Below are 22263 nucleotides of genomic sequence, written 5' to 3' on the forward strand. Positions count from 1 at the left end.
GACTCTGGGGACAAGGGCTGAGTCCGAATTGCTGCCCAGCTGCCCTGTTAGACGTCATTCAGCATCGGCCGGGCGTGCAGCTCAGCTGGCTCCCCGCATCTCTCCGGAGACAGCTGAGATGCAAAGGCAAATTCGCCCACTCCCGCATCGGTGACAGGTGTCTCGCTTGACTTCTCTGCCGGCAGCGTGCCCTGCATAGCCGATGTTAGCCCTGGTGCTTCTGTATGACGGTCTCGCAGAGTCTCGCCTTTGGTCAGGGCTTGCGAGTTGATTTTTCTGCCTTAGCATCTTCCTACAGATCCCTGCCAGTGGCTGGCACAACAAGGGAAATGGGAGGATATGACTGTGACTGACGGTGCAGGAGGGGACGCCAGGTCACCATCGCCTGGTGCCTGGCAACACAGCGCTGGCCGGGCTGAAATTAAAAATAAAGGAGTGCAGGGCTCAGGGACATTAGCTTGTAAACCAGGGGCAGCGGCTTAATGGCCCAGCAAATGACCTTGTGGCTGCTGTCTTCAAGAGCTTTCGCGCAGCCTGGGTGATTTCTGCATCTCCGCTGAGATTTATGCTGCCAGTCATTAGGGCTGTGGAGTTAATCAGGGAGTGCATTGCTAATAAGTGATGCAGCCTGCCCAAATGCACCCCCTCCCCACCCTGCACAAAGCATAAGGGGCTGAGGCTGAGGTCCGTTTCCCAGGCCTGCCTCTGGTGTGCACCACAAGCTGCACCTGGAGAAGAAGTGGCGTGGAGGAGTGATACCAGGATCAGGCCCCATGGTGTCATTCCCCGGGGAATGCCGTGCCGTGGGGGCCAAACCCTCTGTGGGTGTAAATGGGTGTGGCATTAAAGGCACTGATACTGCACCCAGGATTGCTTTCCCCAGGCCCCTGGTGGCAGTGGGGACAGTGGTGGTGACGGCAGGACAAGGTACAGTGGTAGGGCAAGTGCTCACCCCTGCCACTGAAGGCTGTCCCCAATGGGTCCCTGTGACCCTGACTTCTGGGGCAGACCCCAGGCCAGCCCCGAATTCCCAGCCATTAGGAGGCTGGAGGAACAGCTCTATGGGCTGTATGTTTGACCCACTTGCTCTCATGCAAAGCTCTGGGGATGCCATCCCTGGGGCTGGCTGTATGAGGGTTTTCCCGCGCAGCCTTTCTGCGAGGGAACAAGGGCAGGACTTGGTGTCAGCCCCCAGGCCGAGGTGATCTGGTGCCAGCTGGTCCCTGGGCCTCCTGGGGTCAGCTCTTTGCGGTAGGAAAGAGCCATTTCCAAAGTGAAAACCAAGCCCCTTCTGCAGTGAGATCTGCGCTTTGGTGGTGAGGTGGATTGACGCTACCTGGCATGAACCCACGCCCTATCGGTGATCCACAAAATTAGGACCTGTGCCCAAGCCCCTGCTCGGTTTTGCACGGCTGGCCAGGCCCAGCAGTCACAGAGAGGGGCAGCAGAGACCTGCTTGGCCTGGGACTGGCTGGACTGCAAGGCAAAGGGTCCAGCCAGGGTGCGGTGCGGGCCTGGGGTCAGGCCAGGGTGGGGGATCTGCGGAGAGGTTGAGGCGAGATGGCAATGCAGAGAAGGCCAGATCATAATATGATAAACCATAGGGCAGGAAGGGGCCACGAGAGACCACCTACTGAACCATTCCTGCGGGAGCTATGTCCTGCTGATGCGGGAGAGTCCAACACCTCCCCAAACCCTGCACAAATGGATCCTCATGGCTGGTCTACACGACATGGGTGCTGCTGCTAGAGCTATGCAGGCAAAGCTGTGGCGACAGCATCCTAGCAGAGATGCAAAGCAGACAGCCTGAATAATCCAGTGCCCAGCCACGTGCACCTCCTAATGCAACACTGGGCCCTGCTCCCCTCCCTCCTATGAAGCAGTGGACCCACATCCCAGCTGTACTAGACACCAGGAAACCCGGACCAGGGAATAACCAATATTGGGAGCGCAGCCCTATGACAGACCACACGCTGCACTTCAGTCACACCAGCAATTAGTGTAGGGACCCAGCACAAGCGTGTTACATGTACAATCCCATCGTTAGCATCTTAGCATGGCATTTTTTTTCCCAGGGCAATCTTCATAACGCATTTTTATGCCACCATAAATCTTCCCCAGGCTCTTTCCTATCTGTGGATCTCAGGGAGGCTTTTGAACAGTCAAACCTTTATCGATGCGATTTCTAAATTCACAACGGCTGGCAGCATATTGCAGGCCCTGATTTATGGGGCATGGGTATCATCGCTCTGTAAGTGCCTGAAAACCATGGTGGAAGAGCACTAATGGGGGAGTGAGCTGGGAGCAGGTTTGTGGGGGGTATGTACTGGGATTTCAGAGACTGAAAGGGCTGTGGGAGGGGTGGCAAGGAGTTCCTATATTCTGGGGATGGGTCAGTGGCCACCCTAGCGAGGCCTCTGTGATGGGCAGCTAAATGTTTTGGTTGATGCACCACAAGTTAAGCGCCAACCCCCTCCCCAGTGTCACTCTGACCCTGTCCCTCCAAGGGGTATCTAAGTTGCACCCTGGGCTACTGGAGCAGGCACAGGGGGGCTGAGCCTCCAGCCACGCAGGCCCTTGGCAGGCGTTACACTTAAGACGTGATTAACCAATTAATCACATCCTAAGTAGCAACCTGGCCACATAATCATGCAATCAGTGGCACAACACAACAGGAATAATCCACAGTTATTACACAACGGAGGGCCCCCGACTCCATCTTGGTGCCCATCTTTACTAAGTGTCCAGGGCTCACGTGCCCCATGCAGCAGTTGGCCACCCTTGGCCTGCATCTCACAGGGATCCCTATCAATAGGCATACTCTTTGCTGTTTGCATGGATTAGAGACACGTCCCCGACATTCAGGCCTGAATGTGGGCATCCTACACAGAAGTGACGCCTGGGAGTGACTCCATATCTGGCTGTCTGTCTAGACATGCCTGTCGTGTAGCAGGTAATGCAAAGCAGCTATGTGGAGCGATCTGTCTTTGCTGCAAGCTCCCTCGGGGAGACGAGGCTGGAGACAGGGCTGGGAAGGCAGCGCGAGAGATCCTGAACACACCTTCCCATGCAAACGTCTTCCCCCTGCTCTTCCCAAGCTCAGTGCGATGCACTCTGCCAAGCATCAGCCCATAGAGCCCACGCTGAGCTGCCACCGTCCTGCTCCTAACCCACTGCACCTGGCTGTGACTCCTCCGTGCCCACACGCAAAGCAGATGAGCTCGCCAGATCCTTTCTCCCAGAAATGCACAGGGAAGGAGGCACCCATCAGGGGACCAAAGCACCTTGTCTAGTCCATTGAGCACGACTGGCAGGCTTCCTGCTATGCAGGGCTCTGGCCATGGCTCTCTGGGCTCAAATGGCAGGTCCCAGAGCACCCTGCTCCCAGCCTGGCAGTCTTGAAGCTGTAGGAGTCGTGGCTGGTCTGGGGACCGTAGAGCTGGACTCCCAGGCACATTTTCCCCCCAGCATGTTGAAAGGAAAGGGATTACTTTGCAAAAATTTAAACCTCTTGGTTCAGAGAGGATACCTTTTATTACACCGAGAAATGGCAAAAAAGAAAAGAAAAGAAAAGAAAATTATCTTTTTCTGCAAGCTTTTGGATAATTTCACATTTTTTTTTAGCAATTTCTCAGTTGGTCTAATAAAAGGTAACCTCTCTGAACCAAGAGTTATAGATCTTTGCATTTCTTTTTGCCTCAGACCAACACGGCTACCAAACACATGCCTGAAACATGGGATTGCTTTGACACTTTGCTTTGTCTTCCCTTCAGCAGAGACTTGAACCCAAAGCAGGGAGCAGCTGCAACAGGCAGAAAAGTTGGGCTCGGTTTGGGCTGCAAACCGAATGCACCAGCTCCCGATGAAAGCCAGCCACTCCCTCCGCTCCCCGAGCAGATGTGTGATGGAGGGGCAAGGAGATCAGCACAAGCTTGTCTCTTTCTGGCTGCTCCCCTGCCCCCAGGGAAGCACTGTAAAATAGAAATCAGCTTTTGAATGGGGTTCCCATTTCCAAAATTCACAAAAGCTATGGAGGGGCTTGGAGGTTACGAGGGTTGAGATCTACTCTGCTAGCATCTGGTTTCGACTGGCAGCTGTGGCAGCCTGATCTGCATGGCTCACAGCTGGTGCCCAGGGAAGGGGTTGGCACTGTTAGTGGCTATCAGGGTACGCATTGCCCAGCTAGCACGGGAACTGGGCAACACTGGCATCCAGTGCTCCTGAACGGTGCTCACACCAGCCCTTGGGCTTGCTGCGGCTCAGTGAACGGGGGGCAGAGGGGACCTGAAGGGAAATCCTTCCCCAGGGCTGCAGCCAGGTAGGATCCCAAGAGCATGCCGTCACACAGACCCAGGACGTGGCAAGCTACGGTGCGTGTCTGCACATAACCAGGCACTGGGCATGGGCCTTGCAGGTGGCCTGCACTGGGTTTTCCACATTCCTATTTTGCTTTTCAAGCAGTAACCTGGACAAAAAGCCAGGCATTAGAAAGGGCAAAACGAATTGCTCTTCCCGGTCCTACAGCTGCCTTCCCCGCACCCTGGTCTATGCATGCACAAATTGTGTGGGTTTAATGAAAACCAGCATTTAAGCTCAGCTGGTGCCAGAGTCACCTGCACAAATGCTCCTCAGCCAGTTTGCCGCTGGCTTAGAGCAGGGCAGATTACTCCTGTTTGAACAGCTGCCTTCGTTTGCAGTGAGGCTGCTGCAATGCTTGCAGGTCCTGGGAACTGCTCGTATCCCAGGCCTCGGCGGGCTGGAAGGTCAACCACTTCCCGGGCACCGTGTTTCCATGGCAGTTCCCTACTCTCAGAGAAAGCAGAATGAACTGCGGTGTGGGACAGGGCTCGCCGCAGGAAGGTGAGAGTGCAGGGAGTCCAGGGAGCCCAGACAAAGAGGAAGGAGACCTTACAAAGGATGTTCAAGGTGAAGAAAAGGTGGCAAGTTTGAAAGAAAGGCCTCTGGGATGTTACATTTGAGACATAATTAACTTGTTCTCAATGGTGGCAGACAACAGAACAAGAAGCAATGGCCTCAAGTTGCAGGAAGGGAAGCTGAAGTTAGATATTAGGAAAAACTTTCTCACTAGGAGGTAGCACCAGAACAGGTGACCCAGAGAGATGGTGCAACCTCCATCCTTGGAGGTTTTGAAGACCCAGCTAGACAAAGCCTTGGCTGGGATGATGTAGTTGGGGCTGGTCCTGCCTTGAGCAGGTGGTTGGACTACACGTGACCTCCTGAGATCCCTTCCCGTCCTTGTTTTCTGTGATTCTTTGACTCAGTTAATCACATCTTTAGTTGTGACCTGGCCCCATATTAAAGCAATTAATGGCGCCATAACACAAGGAATAAGCTACAAACTTATTCCACAAATAATATGTAATGACTTCATGGCTGGTTCCTATGATGTCATTAATTGAACGTGTGGCCAGGTGGACCATGATCCTTCTGCGCCAGCAAGTAGCAAGCTCCTATGGCTGGGAGCCCTGTTAGGTGATCCAGGCTCCCAGTCAGAGGAGCCTGTTACTTGCTGGGGCAGAAGGATTGTGATCCTGAGCTCCTCCTGCACTGGCAATAAAGGGTGATGGGATCTGATGCATGATCCCACATGCGGCAGTAAGCGCGAGTGCGTGGATCACACGTTAGATCCCATCATACCTTTCCCGGCACATCTGCCAGGGGCCAAAGAAAAGGATCTGTGCAAGAACACAGGTAGATTCAAAAAGGACGGGGACATTTCCGTGGCTTTAGGTGTTAACGCGTAACGTTGGCCTGAAGGGATATTTAATTTCATGCATTAGGGTTTAGGCCAGTCTCACTGGGACGGACTAAAGGAGACCCCGAGGGGCAGTGCAAGAGCACTGTCCTGCATCTACTTACCACAGGGTTACTGCCCTTCTCCCTGAAGCACCTGCCTCTGCTTCCCGTCAAAACCAGGTGCCGGAGGACAGATGCCGGATCAGATCCGGCCTGCCCATGGCTATGCTGTGTGTGTCCCCTAGCGCGGGGAGGTGATGGAAGAAGCCTTGCTGTGGGCTGTGTTGGCACCGGTAACTACACCAGAGGGCTGCGATCTGATTGACATGCTCTCCTCCACAACCGGGGGCTGTGGGGAAGGAGCTCCCGGCACAAGCCAGCTGGCAGCTGCGCCCGTTAGCCAAGTCAACCGTCAGCAATGCTAATGGATCTGTCATGCCGATGCGTGCGCGGAGAGCGGGCGAAGACAGGGGCCGTGCCAGCTCTGACTGCAGGCATCCAGGGGGCAGCTGAGCACACCGACCGGCACGTGTTTGAGCCCACACCTCGCGGTGACGCTCTCCACTCAGCAAGGCGCGTTGCAGGCATAAGATGTTGGAGCCCATGGACGCCAATCACCCGCAAGCTCGTTTCTCCTTTCTGACTGCAGCGCTGCCCCTTGTCTGGTGACTCTGGCCTCTCACGGGTTCCTGGTACCAGATTTACCTGAAACTGAGATGACTTTGAATTTAAGAGGACACCCCCTCCCCCAGGGAATCAGATCTGTCATGGAAAATGATGTGTTATCATTGCTGGCACATGACCCCATCATCAAGAAGGCCACAGCAATACCAAGGTCGTTCTCGGCCTGGCGGTTCCTGGGAGAAATCCACCAAGGTGACACCAGTGGGCGAGCGAGGGGGACCCAGCACCCACGCCAGCCCCTGGCCATCCAGGACCTGCATCGACACCTGGGCCAAGACCACGAGGAGTGCAGGCAGGAGGAGGAAAGGCTTGTCTGGTCTCAAACACAGCCCCCATAAGGGACCTGTCCTTAAGGATACTCTGGTTCCCTTGCATCCACGGCTGCTCAGAAGCGTGCACTTTCAGCCGTCTGACCTGGCCCTGGCTATGTGTTCATGCTCCCCGGGTTCAGCAGTGCAATCTGCTGTATTGGGGGAAAAACCCTGGAAAGGCGCCCCGGGGGATACAGTGCACCCCGCCTTTGCTTGGCAAGAGGTGGCCAGGGACACATCCCCCTGCTGCTCCACTCTGCTTCCCCTCCCCAGGGGATAAGGAGCTGGCCCCAATATCAGCACACAAGGGACTGGCTCTATACCCCTCTCCCTCTGCGGCCAGGACTTCCCATTGCAACTACATGGCACGGCTTTCTCATTGCAGGGGACGGACACAGAGCCTGGCCCGCGGGACACAGGACTCAGGACGTCTCCTCAGAGAGCTAAGCACGGAGCCCATTTTTCTTCCAAAAGCTCTGTACACAAGCAAGTGTACATGTATCTACATGCAGACACATGCCCTCACGCACGCTCCCTTTCCCCGATACTTTCTTCCCTCCCTGCCTGTTGGAAAGCCTGTTTGGTGTTTCAAACTCTGGGACTGCACATGAAGTATCTCTGGAGGTGGGAAGAGGGATTGTGTGTCTGCAGGTCCCTAAGACCTGGAGGGTGATGTGCTGGTTAGTGTTAGGGCGGTCTGGTGTGGGAACTGGATCTTTGAGGAAGGGATGTGGGTCTGGATGGAGAATTGCAGCAATGGACATTGCTTGAGCACAAGACAAGTTGGGGTTAGTATCCAGAAGGTGAGAAGCTGATCTACCAAGTCCAGGGGTGGGGAACCCAGAGGCAGAAGTCCAAACACAGTCAGAAACCAGAGCACACATCCGTCAGGGAAATCCAAAGCTGAAATCCAAAGAAAAGCCAAAAACCAGGGTCAGGAACAAGGACAACCAAAGGGGTCTAGAGTCAGGAAACTTGTCACAGCAGCCTACATCAGAGCTGTTGACTTGAGGCTTGGAAACCCATGGCCCCAGCTGGTACTAAATGGGTAGGCAGCGTGCCCAGCAGCCGACTGAGACGCTCACTGTTCCTAAACCGGGGCAGAGTTTCTTAGCTGGCGGCTTATTGCAGGTGTAGCTGCTGGGCTGCTTGGCCCAGGCTGGCCTGCCTGCGCAGTCTCCCTGATGAGGAGCTGGCCTCCCCGAACCTTGGTGTGATTCACAAGGAGGGGTGGAGGGAACGGGCCTTATTTAGTCTGCAGAAGAGAAGACCGAGGGGGGACTGGATAGCAGCCTTCACCTCCCTGCAGGGGGGTCCAAAGAGGATGGAGCTGGGCTGGTCTCAGCAGGGGCAGATGCAGGACAAGGAGCAATGGGCTCATAGTCTCGTGGTTTCATAGTTGGTCGGGTCAGAAGGGACCCGAGCAGATCATCGAGTCCGACCCCCTGCCATGGCAGGAAAGAGTACTGGGGTCAAACGACCCCAGCAACGTGTTCGTCCAGTCCCCTCTTAAGGACCCCCAGGGCAGGAGCCGGCACCGCTTCGCATGCAAGCTGGTTCCAGACCCTAGTCGCCCTGGCCGTGAAGTCGCGCCTCCTGATGTCTAGTCTGAATCTCCCCTCTGCCAGCTTGTGACCGTTATTCCTGGTCACTCCTGGCGGTGCTCGGGGGAGCAGGGACTCCCCCAGTGCCTGCTGTTCCCCCCTGACTGGTTTGTAACAGGCCACAAGATCCCCCTCAGCCTTCTCTTGTGGAGGCTGAACAGGTTCAGGTCCCGTCGCCTCTCCTCGTAGGGCCTGCCCTGCTGCCCCCGATCATGCGGGTGGCCTCCTCTGGCCCCTCTCCATGCTGTCCACATCTCTCCCTGAAGTGTGGCACCCAGACCTGGACGCAGTCCTCCCGCTGCGGCCTGACCAGTGCTGCATAGAGGGGGAGGATCACCTCCCTGGACCTGCTCGAGATGCATCTGTGCATGCGTGACAAGGTGCAGTTGGCCTTCCTGACCGCGTCCCCACACTGCCGGCCCATGTTCATCTTGGAGTCAATGACGACTCCAAGATCCTTTTCTCCCTCCGTGCTGACCCAGGTGCAGCACCTTGCACTTGTCGGTGTTCCTCCCCAGGTGCAGCACCTTGCACTTGTCGGTGTTGAATCCCATCCTATTCTCATCCGCCCACCCCTGTAACCTGTCCAGGTCCGATTGCCGCCTATTCCTCCCTTCTAGCGTGCCTATTTCTACCCACATCTTAGTGTCATCAGCAAATTTGAACAGATGCTTTTTACCCCCTCGTCCAAGTCACTGATGAAGATGTTGAGCAGTGCAGGCCCGAGGACTGAGCCCTGGGGAACCCCACTGCCACGTCCTTCCAGGTCGAACACGACCCGTCCACCACCGCTCTCTGGGTGCGGCCCTCCCGCCAGTTGGCGACACATCTGACTGTGTGGGTGTCGACACCACAGCCCCCAGTTTCTTAATGAGAACGGGGTGGGAGACAGTGTCGAAGGCCTCCGAAAGTCCAGGAAGACGATGTCCACTGCTCCCCCTGCAGCTAAGGATTTGGTGACCTGGTCGTAGAAGGCCGCCAGCTTGGTCTGACAGGACCTGCCACTGATGACCCCGTGTTGGTTGCCCCTAAGCATGATCTCCCCCCCGGCCCCTCGTGGACATGTGCCAGGATAACTCTCTCAAAAAGCCTCTCCAGGATTGAGGTAAGACTAACTGGCCTATAGTTTCCCGGGTCCTCCTTCCTTCCTTTTTTGAAGATGGGATCCATGTTAGCCCTCTTCCAGTCCTCTGGCCCCACACCAGAGCCCCACGAGTGCTCGTACAGCCGTGCCAGGGGTCCCGCAATGACCGCAGCCAATTCCCTCAGCACTCGGGGGTGGAGATCGTCCGGACCGGCTGATGTAAATACGTCCAGTCCCTCCAGATGTTCCCCGACTAGATCCTCCCTGACCCTTGGCCTGGGTGCGCCTCCCCTGGGGCCTGAGGGGGCCCGGTGGGGGCTGATCTGGTCTCTGCTCAGGCAAAGAAGTCGTTAAATAGGTTAGCTTTGTCGTCTGGTGTGACGACCAGATTCCCTAGTGTGTCTGCAGGGCCCCACGTTACCCGGTACCTTCTTTTTGCCCCCTATGTATTTAAAATGGACTTCGTGTTGTCCTTAATCCGGGAAGCTAGTCCCAGTCCCATCTCCGCCTTGGCCTCCCTGACCCCCCCGGCATCCCCGAGCAACCGCAGTACAGTCCTCCCTGGGGATGGCCCCCCCTGCCATCGGGTGTGCGCCTCCCTTTTAGCTAGGAGACCTTCCTGGATGCTTTTGGTGAGCCATGGGGCTTGTGTGCCCTCCTGCCCCCTTTGATCCGTGTTGGGATTACCTCCCTTGGGCTCGGAGGATCGTCTCCTTGAGGAGTGACCGCTCTCCTTGGACGCCCGGCTCCCCTCCCCTCCAGGACCTCAGCGCTTCCCCGACTAGTCTCCTTAGCTCAGTGAAGTCCGCCCTCCTGAAGTCCAGGGCTGCTGCCAGCTTTTGCCACCTTGCGCTCACGTTGCAGCAAGGGAGTTTGAGGTTGGATATTAGGAAAAACTCCCTCACGTGGAGGGTGGTGAAGCCCTGGAACAGGTTACCCAGAGCGGTGCAATCTCCATCCGTGGAGGTTATTAAGATCAAAGCCTTGTCTGGGATGATGTAGTTGGGGCTGGTCCTGCTTGGAGCAAGGGGCTGCACTAGGTGTGACTCCTGAGGTCTCGTCCAACCCCCATTTTCTGTGTTTCTATGGAAATGTGTGGGCGCGGGACTGGGCAAGCACAGCTCTGCAGCAAGGTCACTGTGCACGACTCCCCACTAACCCGGAAGGGTGCTAATGAAAACTCAGACAGATGGCAGAGCTGAACCACGGCTGGCCGCTCCTCTGTTCAAAGAGCAAGGGGGCTAGTTTCATAGTTTCATAGTAGCTAGAGTCGGAAGGGACCTAGGTAGATCATCTAGTCCGACCCCCTGCCTTAGCAGGAAAGAGCACCGGGGTCAGATGACCCCGGCAAGGTGCTCATCTAACTTCCTTTTAAAAATCCCCAGGCTAGGAGCCTGCACCACTTCCCCTGGAAGCCGGTTCCAGGCCCTAGCCGCCCTGACTGTGAAGTAGCGCCTCCTAATATCTAATCTAAACTTACCCTCCGCCAGTTTGTGACCGTTATTCCTGGTCACTCCTGGCAGCGCACGGGGGAACAGGGACTCCCCCAATACCTGCTGATCCCCCCTGACCAGTTTGTAGCAGGCCACAAGGTCCCCCCTTAGCCTTCTCTTGTGGAGGCTAAACAGGTTCAGGTCCCGTAGCCTCTCCTCATAAGGCCTGCCCTGCTGACCCCTGATCATACGAGTGGCCCTCCTCTGAACTCTTTCCATATTGTCCACGTCCCTCTTGAAGTGTGGCGCCCAGAACTGGACGCAGTACTCCAGCTGCGGCCTGACCAGTGCCGCATAGAGGGGGAGGATCACCTCCCTGGACCTGCTCGAGATGCATCTGTGGATGCATGACAGGGTACGATTGGCCTTCTTGACTGCCTCCCCACACTGCCGGCCCATGTTCATCGTGGAGTCAATGACGACTCCAAGATCCTTTTCCGTCTCCGTGCTGGCAAGAGGGGAGTTCCCCAACCTGTAAGTGTGGTGCCGGTTCTTCCTCCCCATGTGCAACACCTTGCACTTATCAGTGTTAAACCCCATCCTATTCTCATCCGCCCACCGTTGCAACCTGTCAAGGTCAGCTTGTAGCCTATTGCACCCTTCTAGTGCACCCACATCCCCCCACATCTTAGTGTCATCAGCAAACTTGAACAGGGTGCTTTCTACCCCCTCATCCAAGTCACTGATGAAGATGTTGAACAGTGCGGGCCCGAGGACCGAGCCCTGGGGGACCCCACTGCCCACGTCCTTCCAGGTCGAGAAGAACCCATCCACTACCACCCTCTGGGTGCGGCCCTCCAACCAGTTGGCGACCCATTTGACCGTGTGGGCATCGACACCACAGTCTCCCAGCTTTTTGATGAGGACAGGGTGAGAGACAGTGTCGAAAGCCTTCCGGAAGTCCAAAAAGACTACATCCACAGCAACCCCTGCGTCTAATGATTTGGTGACCTGATCGTAAAAGGCCACCAGGTTGGTCTGACAAGACCTGCCACTGATAAACCCATGTTGGTTGCCCCTGAGCATGCATTCCCCCGCAAGGCCCTCCTGGATGTGTGCCAGGATAATTTTTTCAAAGAGCTTACCTGGGATTGAGGTAAGACTAACTGGCCTGTAATTTCCTGGGTCCTCTTTTTTTCCCTTTTTGAAGATAGGGACCACATTGGCCCTCTTCCAGTCCTCCGGCACCTCGCCAGAGCACCACGAGTGCTCATAGAGCCGCGCCAGGGGTCCCGCAATGACCTCGGCCAGTTCCTGTAGAACCCTAGGGTGAAGATCGTCCGGACCAGCGGACTTGAACACGTCCAGCCTCTCCAGAAGTACCCTAACTAACTCCTCGCTAACCCCTGGCCCAGGCGTGTCTCTCCCGGGGCCCGAGGGGGGCCCAGCAGGGAGGTGGCTGAACTGGTCCCTACTTAGGAAGACAGAGGCAAAGAAATCGTTAAATATGTTAGCTTTGTCATCTGGCGTGATGACTAAGTTGCCCATCGTGTCCTGCAGGGGCCCCACATTACCCGGGACCCTCTTTTTACCCCCTATGTATTTGAAGAAGGACTTCTTATTGTCCTTAATCCGGGAAGCTAGTCCTATCTCCAACTCTGCCTTGGCCCTCCTGACTGCCCCCCTACATCCTCGGGCGACTATAACATAGTCCTTCTTGGCGATGACCCCATCTCTCCATTGGGTATATGCCTCCCTTTTAGCAAGGAGACATTCCCGGATGCTCTTAGTGAGCCATGGGGGTTTATGTGCCCTCCTGCTCCCTTTGACCCTTGTTGGGATTACCTCCCTTTGGGCATGGAGGATCGTCTCCTTAAGGAGCAACCACTCACCTTCGACATCTGATTCCCTTCCCCTCTGGGTCCTCAGCGCTTCCCCAACTATCCTCCTTAGCTTGTTGAAGTCAGCCCTCCTAAAGTCTAGGGCTGTTGCCTTGCTGCAGCCCTTTGCCACCTTACGCTGGATGGTGAATTCCAGCAAGCGATGATCACTGTCTCCCAGGTGGCCCATCACCCGCAGCCCCCTCACCAGGTCATCACCCGTGGCCAGCACCAGGTCCAACAAGGCGTCTCCCCTGGTGGGACTGTGCACCTCCTGGGTTAGATGGAGGTCCTGCACTCTGGCTAAGAACCGACGTGAGCGATCAGACTTGGCTGACTGCTCCTCCCAGCAGATGTCTGGGAAGTTCAGGTCCCCCATGATGACCACATCCTTAGCCCTCACTGCCTCTGTGAGCTGACCTAAGAATTCCAGGTCGAGCTCTTCTCCCTGGTTGGGAGGTCTATAGTAGACTCCCACCGTTAAGTCTCTCTCCCCTGGACTGCCTTTTACTCTAACCCAGAGCACCTCAGAGTGCCCCCCCTCTACCCCCATGCTAATTAACGAGGAAGTATATTCCTCCTTGATGTAGAGTGCTACGTGTTGGGCTGGACTCTTCCAGCAACGGGAAACATGAAAGGAGCTGCACCAGCATCCTCTTTGCATGGCTTACCCTGCCTGGTCTGCCAGAGTCCCATGCTGGAAGGATACATCTCCATCACATGTGCTACGCTCATCACTGTTTCGCTGCTGGCGGGGAAAGCCCCGAGATCCTCTTGCGCGTCTGGCCATCGGGGCAGGATGAGCACTGAGGCTCACCTGGCAAATCATGACCAGCCCGAGACAACACCAGAAAATCTCTGGGGGCAACTGGGATTCATTTGAAGGGACTGGGGTCTCTGGAGGAAACGACGTGAAAAATCAGAGACTTCCTCTGCTCCTTGCACAGAATAGAAAAAAAGGTTGGCAGTTCCCCCGGAGTTTCACCCTGCGATTCTGGACTCCATCAAGCCCCCACCGGGCAAGACAGATGCCACAAAACCCCCACGGAGTGAAAACACCAGGTGTTGCTTAGAGCCGCCAGCTAATCGGCACTCGCCACCCACCCGACTGCTGGCCACGACGGCCCCAAGCTGCAGCTTCCCAGTCCCCCGTGCCGCAGGCACAACCAGCCAGCTTTGCCCCTGGATATCTAACTTGGCATCGGTCTGCATGAAAACCCATGCCATCTGAATGGGCCTAAGCTACCGTCCCGACCGCTCTGGATATCTGTCGCGTCCTCGTCCTGTCCATCCCTCCGGTCAGCGTCTGCCACTAAGAACATGCTGGGTCAGACCAGAGGTCCGTCCTGCCCAGTCTCCTGTGCCGCACCAGGGCGGAGAGCGGGGGCTGAAAGGGAGAGCGAACTGGGTCTGAGCAGAGGTTTTCCCTCCTTTTCCTCTCTCCTTTGCAGCCTCCGGCACTGAAGGTCTAGGAAGTTTTAATTCAGAGGCCGTGCCCCTTACTCCCATGCTAGGTAGCAACTAATGCCCCTTTCCTCCAAGAATGTGCCCAATCCTTTCTGAACCTGGCTGAAGTCCAGCAGTGATACTTCTGCCTTTGCTTCCAGACTGCCCACCGGCAGGCCGTACTGCATCAGGCTGAGTAACAATCTCCGGTCAATAATTCCCCGCTGACATCTCCTTCTTGAGTCCTTCATGCCCTGACCACGCATTTGGGGGATGCAGGACAGTGCTGCTAATTTAATCAGGACCCTGTGTTGTGTCCTGCAGGGGCAAACGTCTCACAAAGGTCTAAGTGCCCCGGGCCTCTGTGGCTACCGTCCATCCAATCTCCCTGCAAAAGAAAGCTGGGTTTGTCTGGTAAGGCCAGTTCTCTGCGCCGAGCGGCTCTGTCTACACTCCCTCCCTTTTGCTCTTTAACCACCGACTCCTCTACTACCCTTGCTGTCTTTTTTCCTGGGATCGATGTCCACCTAGGTGGCCTCAGCTGCTCCCCTTGCCCCACGCTACATCAAATGATACCAGCTCAGCACCTGCTTCCATACAGGGGAGCAATCCCACCCCAGCTAACGGGGGACGGATGCAGCTTCCAGCCTATTCCTCCCTGCCCTTTGCAATGAGCCCGGAAGGCAGGACGAGGCTTCCTCAGCAGATCCAGTGATTTTTCATTCCCTTTGCACTGAATATTAGATGCTCGGAGCCTTCCCTGCTGCAGCTCCTGATGCATCCCGCAGCCTCTTTCCTCCTTGCCCCTCCCTGCTTGCAGAGACACCAACCCCCACCCCGCAAAGCCACCTCTGACATCCATCGCGAGGCAGCTGACCAGTGACATGCCGTGCACCCTCCGAAGAGGACATGCAACGAGCTCGGAGCTCTCACGTCCTGAAGGCCGTTGCAGGGAGTGGCTCTCAGGGCTGCTAACGAGGAAAGGCTGCATCAGGCCTCCTTCCTGCCTTGGAAGCTTTCGGGGGCTGTTAGAGGATGGAGACCCCCAGAGACCTATTTGTACCTCCCTAAACTTGCATTCTCCCCTGGGTGCTGTCTCTAGAAGGGTGCTTCTCTGAGCCAAAGGGAAAGGCCGCCAGCAATCCTGATGAGCTCTGGATTGAGCCCTGTGTGCTGGAGTGAAGAGCAGCCTTGGGGAATGCTATTTCCCTCTGTCCTGCGTGTGAGAGACAGGACCACAGAGCCCACACGGGTTCATTCAGCCGGCTTACTGCCATAGACGGGCTGGGCTGGCACTCGCAGCTTTGGGGATATGTGGGGATGGGGCCCTTTCACTCCTCACAGGCCCCTGTTACAAGGATGCTCTCTCTATCTACATGCCCTCAGCCAGGAGCTAGCAGGTGGAAGGGCATGAGACTGTCATCCAATACATGCACACACACACATACCCATCCACACACATACACAGACTACACACACATCTACAAACACACATGCACATGCATACGTGAATATGCATGCAAACACGCACACATACACACACACATGCATACCTACACCACATACATGTTTGGGAGCTTTCTTCTGGGGTCAGCCGTACGGGTCTGGGGCTTGATTTTTCCAGCAAGCTTATCCGAAAACGTGCTAGAAGCATCAACCCACCTCCACGTTGGTCTAATAAAAGATATCAGCTCGAACCCAAAGACTCTGTCTATCATACACCACATACATACAGACATGCACACCTTTACATACACATACGTACATATACACACATACATGCCCACATACATACACCCGCCGTGCGTGCGCGCGTGGACGCGCACGCACGCACACACGCGCGCGCACACACACACACACACACACACACGTTGGGTGTGCTGAGGCAGGGCTGTGCAGCCAAGCCGGGGAACACGGGCGGGCGCGGTGCATGATTTCCAATCAGCGAACGCTCCCTCAGGGCCGGCTGCAGCTCTTGACATGGATGTTTGCGGGCAGGAGGGGACTGGACGCTCACGATTTCCACGCTGAGCGCACTGGCAAGCTCCATCTTCCCTCCCGCCACTGTCACGCCAGGGCCCCACCATCAACACCACTCCTGATTTATGCTGGGGAAAGGAGAGGGAAACCAAGACCCTGCGTGTTAACGAAGCAGGCGCGTGCCTGGGAAATGAGCTGCAGTGGGGAGCCTGTCTCGTACGGCTCCCGGCGCTGCTGATGCACATGGGGAGCTGCAAAGCAGGGCAGTCTCCTGGGGCACGGTGATGCACAGGCGGGTCCGTGGCGAGCACCCACCACCGGGATCCTGCTGCTGTCCAGCTCCTTCCTGGAGGCCAAGCCGCCTGGAGTCAGCAGCACTACTTGAGCTGGGCCAGGCCGCTCAGCACCCACATTTGTGAGCTCCTTCCCTGAGGCTTCACGTGCAAACCCAGATCCCGACGGCGGCTGCCGTGGAAATGCAGCCCGCAGGGGCAGAGGGCCCGCGGCCGGCGCTGCTCCACTGTGACGTGATGCCAGGGGAGCGTGCACCATCTGCCCCCTTCCAAACCAGCTGGCATTAGAGGGGAGGTTCAGCTGGATGGAGCTGCCCTGCATACACGGCGTCCCGAGGCACCTTGGCAAGCAGAGTTTCCACGTGTCGGGGGATGCAGACGTCTCGGGTGCAGCTGCCATGTGCTGCGAGCCAGCAAGTCCCGTGCACGCAGGACACTGAGAGCTGTTCTGTCCCCCCGCACCCCGAGCACCGCTCCGGGAATCAGGCACAGCTGCTGTGGCCCACAGCTTGCTTGGGTATCTCTGGAAAGGCTGCTTTTCCTCCCCCTACAATGGGTCCTGCTCCGTGCCAGTGGGTCTCCTGGCATGAAGAGACAAAGCCTGGGTGGAGAGCACAGGCTGGAAGGACACTGCCTTGGTGCCGCTTGCTTTGTAACGCGCAGGACACGACCGCCGGGGCCCGGGCTGGGCGTTGCACGTGGCCACCCGGCTGCTCCGTGGGACTGAGGGACAAGCCCTGGGTTGGGTGCCACACCACGACGTGTCTGCCAGCTCAGGCAGGATCTCTGTACCTGCTACATGGGGACAAATGGCTGGGATGTCTTCACGGCTCCCCGGAGAAGCAGTGCGTGCTGGCACCGTGCTCCGTGACACAGACTCGGGACAACGCCGGAGCCCCCGGCAAGGGGATGTGAGCTGATGTCAGGGCCCCAGCGTTTGGCATGGAAAGTGTTCAGTTGCTATGGTAACGGGCAGCAGGATGCAAACGGGGAGCTTTCCAGGTCTGCCTCCATCCCTGCTGAACACGGGCAGCGCGGGAGGCGGTGGGGGTGGAAGGCACGTGAGAGCTTTGCAGCCCCTACAGCATTCGTCCTGGGGCTACGGCCCCCGGGACGCTTCCAGGCCGTGGAGGTGTCGCTGCTGGAACCAGTCCTGGAGAGTCAGTGCAAAAGAGCCTCGCGGTGCAAGCCAGCCAGAGCCCCTGAGCTGCAAGGCAAGGCCTGGACCCGTGCGCAGGGCTCCCTGCCTCAGACACGGGACGCTTGTCATTCGCACGCGTGGACGCGCCGTATCGCACAGAGCGGGATCTCCCCGCTGCCCAGCTCTTGCAGCTGGCTGTATAATGAGGCCTCCCCTGGGTCTCCCCTGCTCGGGGGGCATCCACGTGGCTTCCTCCGGGCTGCGATCCCAGCCACCAGCCCCGCTGCTCCCACGCCCTCCTCCTTCCAGAGCTAGCACCTCTGCTCCTTCCTTCCCTGCTCCCTTTTCTCGTCCTTTTTCTTCCCTTGTGTCTCAGTTTCCCTCTTCACTCCTCCTCCCCTGCAGTCACAGAGAAGTGGGGACCTCCAGCGGTCATCGAGGCCAACGCGCTGCCCGGGGCAGGATCAGCCCGCTCCAAACCATCCCGTACAAACCCACTGTCTGAGCTCGAAGCGAAGCTTCGCAGTCAACCCTGACACGACCGCAAGACAGATCGTCTCGACCAGCCGCAGGTGAGCCGGGGGACCATGACAGCCAGCGTGTTGCAATGCATTCGAGGCAAGCCAGGTAGAGGCCACGGCCCCTGCCACAGAGGCCGACAAACCCTCCCAGTCCGTACCAGTCTGACCATGGAGAAAACTCCTTCCTGATCCCAAATGTGGCATCGATCTGATGCCGAGCAGAGGGGCAAGACCCTCTAGCCAGCAACCTCCGGTTTTGGTCCCAGCAGGAGCATTGGCGCAACCCAATTCCCATCCCCAGCCTGGGCTGCAGCCAGCACCCAATGCATCTGGGGAAGGCTTTAAAAAAATACCCCACTAAACCATGTAGCAGTAGGAGGGGAAAATAATTCCTTCCTGGCCCCTTGTGGCAACCAGCAAAGCCCAGAGCGCTGGTATAACTACTCCTCCATCACCCCGACGAATGCCTGTGCAACCTCTTCTTGAACGCCTCCAGTGATGGAGGGTCTCTGCTTTCTCTAGGTGTCTGATCCACAGCGAAGAAGTTTTCCTGATATGCAGTCTTGGATCAGGGCCATTCAAGTGCTCAGCTCTTTACGGGATGGAGCCTATACACCGCAATGGAGCCCCACGAGTGTATAGGCTCCATCCCGAGTGACAATTTCCCTGATTATACACGTCACGTCGCCTGCGTCCAGCCAGCAGCCACCTCAGCGAGCACCGAAGCCCATGGCTGCCTTGCACTGCTGAAGTTATCTGCCCTCCCTCTAGCAGCATGCAGCACGACTCTTGGCGAGACAGCCAGCATCATCAAATTTAAAGGCAGTGCTACATGCCGAGCACTTGGATCTGTCTGCTGAGGCCCCTAATCCTCTGCCTCCTTCTCCCCTCCCATGCCCAGCCCATGTCTCCTGCAAACAGGTTTCACTGAGGGCACGCTGCTCCCCTGGCTGTCTAGACACAGGCCATCAGACACCCTGCTGCTGTGCTCACAAAGGCTGAAGCTGCTGCCCAAATCTCACTGCTCTTCTGGATGTCGTGGCTGAGAATGAGCCTCAGCTCGGAGGCAAGCAGGCAGGGTCCATGCCACAGGGCTACCGGCCTGAGCAGAAACACAGAGCACGGTCACTGTGAATGGTGATTGAAAGCACAATTCATTAAGTTTTTTTAGCATAGTGTAATCTATGCATAGTATAAGGATCACAAATGCATTTCACGAAATCACTCGGCAGCAACTGGAAAACATTTTCTATGAGTTGGAAAATCAGATTGAATGAGGTATCACTGAAGATGGAGGTTATGTTGAAGTCTAGACATTTGAGCTGTCTTAAAACTTAATGAATTACACTTTCAATTGCCATTCACAGTTTGCTTCTATCATGTGTACAGCCAAAGTTACTGAAGTTTAAAGTTGCACAAGGACTTTCTAAACACCCCGTCTATAAATATATGATTGTAAACCTGGGGGGAAGTGAGGAATCACAGACCTGAGCTGCTGGAAGAACTGAACGAGTTCCTGGGGTCCGATCTATACCCATCCTCCCAGGAGTGAGTATGTTTTTGCATTTCCATTGCTTGAATCTGAATGCTGGTTAAACTTATGCTTAGCTTTCCAATAAAATGGCACTCTCGAGAAGAGACAAGTGCACTCCCACTTTATTCCAGTTCTCTGTTCGACAAAGTAAACTCCCTTTGTCTAAGTCCCTGTTTGGGGATAGAGGGCTTCCTTTCAGTATCAATGCACATTCATCCTTTTATATAGACTGGCCCATGCTACAGGCATGCGGTGCTCTCACCCTTCTCCTGCTCTTCTACACAGTTCCTGCAAGCAACTTGTGATGTAGGTTGAATCCCTCACATGTCTCCTTTGGCACAGTCTTGGCAACCTCCTAATCTCCTCTCACAGTCCTGGATATAGGGGCCTCATCTTGTGGCATCTGATTCTCCATTTAAGCAGGGAGCATACCTCACTCTGGCCTGGGGTTTCACAGTTCCCCTCACTTGCTAATGGGAAGTGGTGTAAAGTGGCCTCTGCGCTGTCCATGGGCTCTTCCTTATGGCACAACACCAGCTGCAGCTTCATCCCCCTCTGCTTCAAGCACAAACTCAGTGAGAGCTGACTCCATTCAGGCTTTTCCAAGCAAGCAACTTCCTGGAGGAACCGTGGGTCTTGCAAAGAACGTGGCTGCATTGCACGGGTGTGTTATTTGGGATTAGCCGGTGAGCAGTTCAGAGGCTGCTGCCTAGGAAAGCTCATGCCTCTCTGAGCCGTCAGTCTCTCGGGTGCCTTGCCCTGCCCTGCCTTCTGCTTTAGGTGGTACTATTTCAATTTCCACATGAGCTGAGCATTATTTTCTTCTGCTGTGCATGCCTGTGCTCATTCAAAGTTCACCTTCTCCATCTTGATCATATACAGAGCAGAGCTACAGGTGGCCCAAACAGTCCTGCTGAGAAGAACGGTATATTGGCATAGTGGGTGCCATGCTAACACAGCTCTACAGCTCCCAGTACCCATCCTAGCTGGTTCAAAGCTAGGTCAGGCATCTACCAGCAGTGCATTGTGCTGTGTCTATGCCATGTTCCTAGCACAGCACTTCCCCTTGAATATGCACTACTCAACCACTCCATCAAGCCTGGAAATGCGGTGGTCAGGTCTAGGAGTGGCTCAAGCATGCCAGAGAGCTGAGAAAGCATTAAACCAAAGAGGCTGGGAACACGGGGACAAGTTGTAGCTGTGTTTGTCCCAGAACAGAAGTGCCATTCCAGGGCGGCGCGTGCACACATCGCCCTTCCAGTCAGGGTTTAGTGAGTGGCTGAATGCCCCGATGCTTTTCTGCCATTGCTTCAACAATGCAATCCCAGCACAACTCTTCAGATGCACTCCGCGATGTCTCAGGATAGCAATTCTTATTGCACGGACCTTTTTAGCCAGGGACAAATGCAAAATGCTCATTTGTAGCCAGAGTGTGTGGGTCCTCCTCCCCATTGATTTTCATAGAGAAATGGGGCTGGAGGGGACCTCTGGAGGTTACAGCTAGTCCAACCCCTGCCTGAGGCAGGATCATCCATGACCAAACCATCCTATACAAGTCCATTGTCTAACCTCTCAGTAAAATAGTACTGTCAGCCTGACACAGTACAAGGCATAGCACCCAAACTTGCCACAGGTGAAGCAGGGGAACCAAGGAAGCCCTGCTTCTATGCAATGTTGTCAATACACGCTCAAGAGATCCCGGGTAGAGGCCATACCCCTGCTACAGAGGAAGGCAACCCCCCTGCCCTGTCCATACCAGTCTGAGCATGGGGTAAAATTCCTTCCTGACCCCAAATGCAGCATCGGCCTGACCCTGAGTGGAGAAGCAAGATGCTCTAGCCAGGAACCTCCTGCTTTAAGTCCCAGCAGAAGCATTGGCACAACCCAGTCACCATCCCCAGCCTGGGCTGCAGCCAATACCCAATGCATCCGAGGAAGACTTAAAAACCTTGACGCATGTAGCAGAAAGTGGAGCAGGGAGTTTCAAAGGCTCATATGATGGTATGCAACAGAAGCAGGTATGTTAACAGCGTGCAGGGACTGGAGCTGGGTGGAACACAATTATGCTTGGGCACCTGGTAGAGGAGGGCCTGGTCATACGGGGCACTGTGAGCCAGCTAACGGAAGAGCATTAAGGCCAGGCTTGACATGCCAGGGTGCTCTATTGGACAGCAATTGCTCTGGAAACATTAATGACCGATTAAGTGAAGCATTCAGGAGGGAGGAGGAAAGTCAATTTTCTCAGAGAACATATGATACCAGTTCATTTATCCAGCGCTTTGAAGGCCATCCAACACCCATGGACAAAGCGAGTGTTGAATGAAAGCTGAGCCAGGCCTATGTGCACTGACCAGTGGGTCACTATCAAATTTCATTTTTTCAGGGCTCAAAATATTATTGCCTATGTCAGGGCCAGCTCAGTCTCAGGGGCTCAGTACACCCCACCACTGGCAAGGCTGGGAGTCTCCAGATCTGGTTCTGCCATCAGTCTACACAAAGTCCTTGATCAAGGTGTTTCAGATGCCCTACCTGTAGAATGGGAATAACAGTATTTAGTTGGTACCCATGGATGGGAATAGAAAATCTTATTTGCCA

At 55.7% G+C, this 22263-nt stretch overlaps 1 protein-coding gene across 7 annotated transcripts in view; it reads right to left on the reverse strand.

Moving 5' to 3' along the window:
• Positions 1-22263, reverse strand: part of TRIM9 (tripartite motif containing 9) — a 153446-nt gene that overhangs the window by 69118 nt on the left and 62065 nt on the right. The window lies entirely within an intron of this gene.

This window comes from Crocodylus siamensis, chromosome 2 (assembly GCF_052110815.1).
Source record: "Crocodylus siamensis isolate JL-2025a chromosome 2, ASM5211081v1, whole genome shotgun sequence".
NCBI lineage: Eukaryota > Metazoa > Chordata > Crocodylia > Crocodylidae > Crocodylus > Crocodylus siamensis.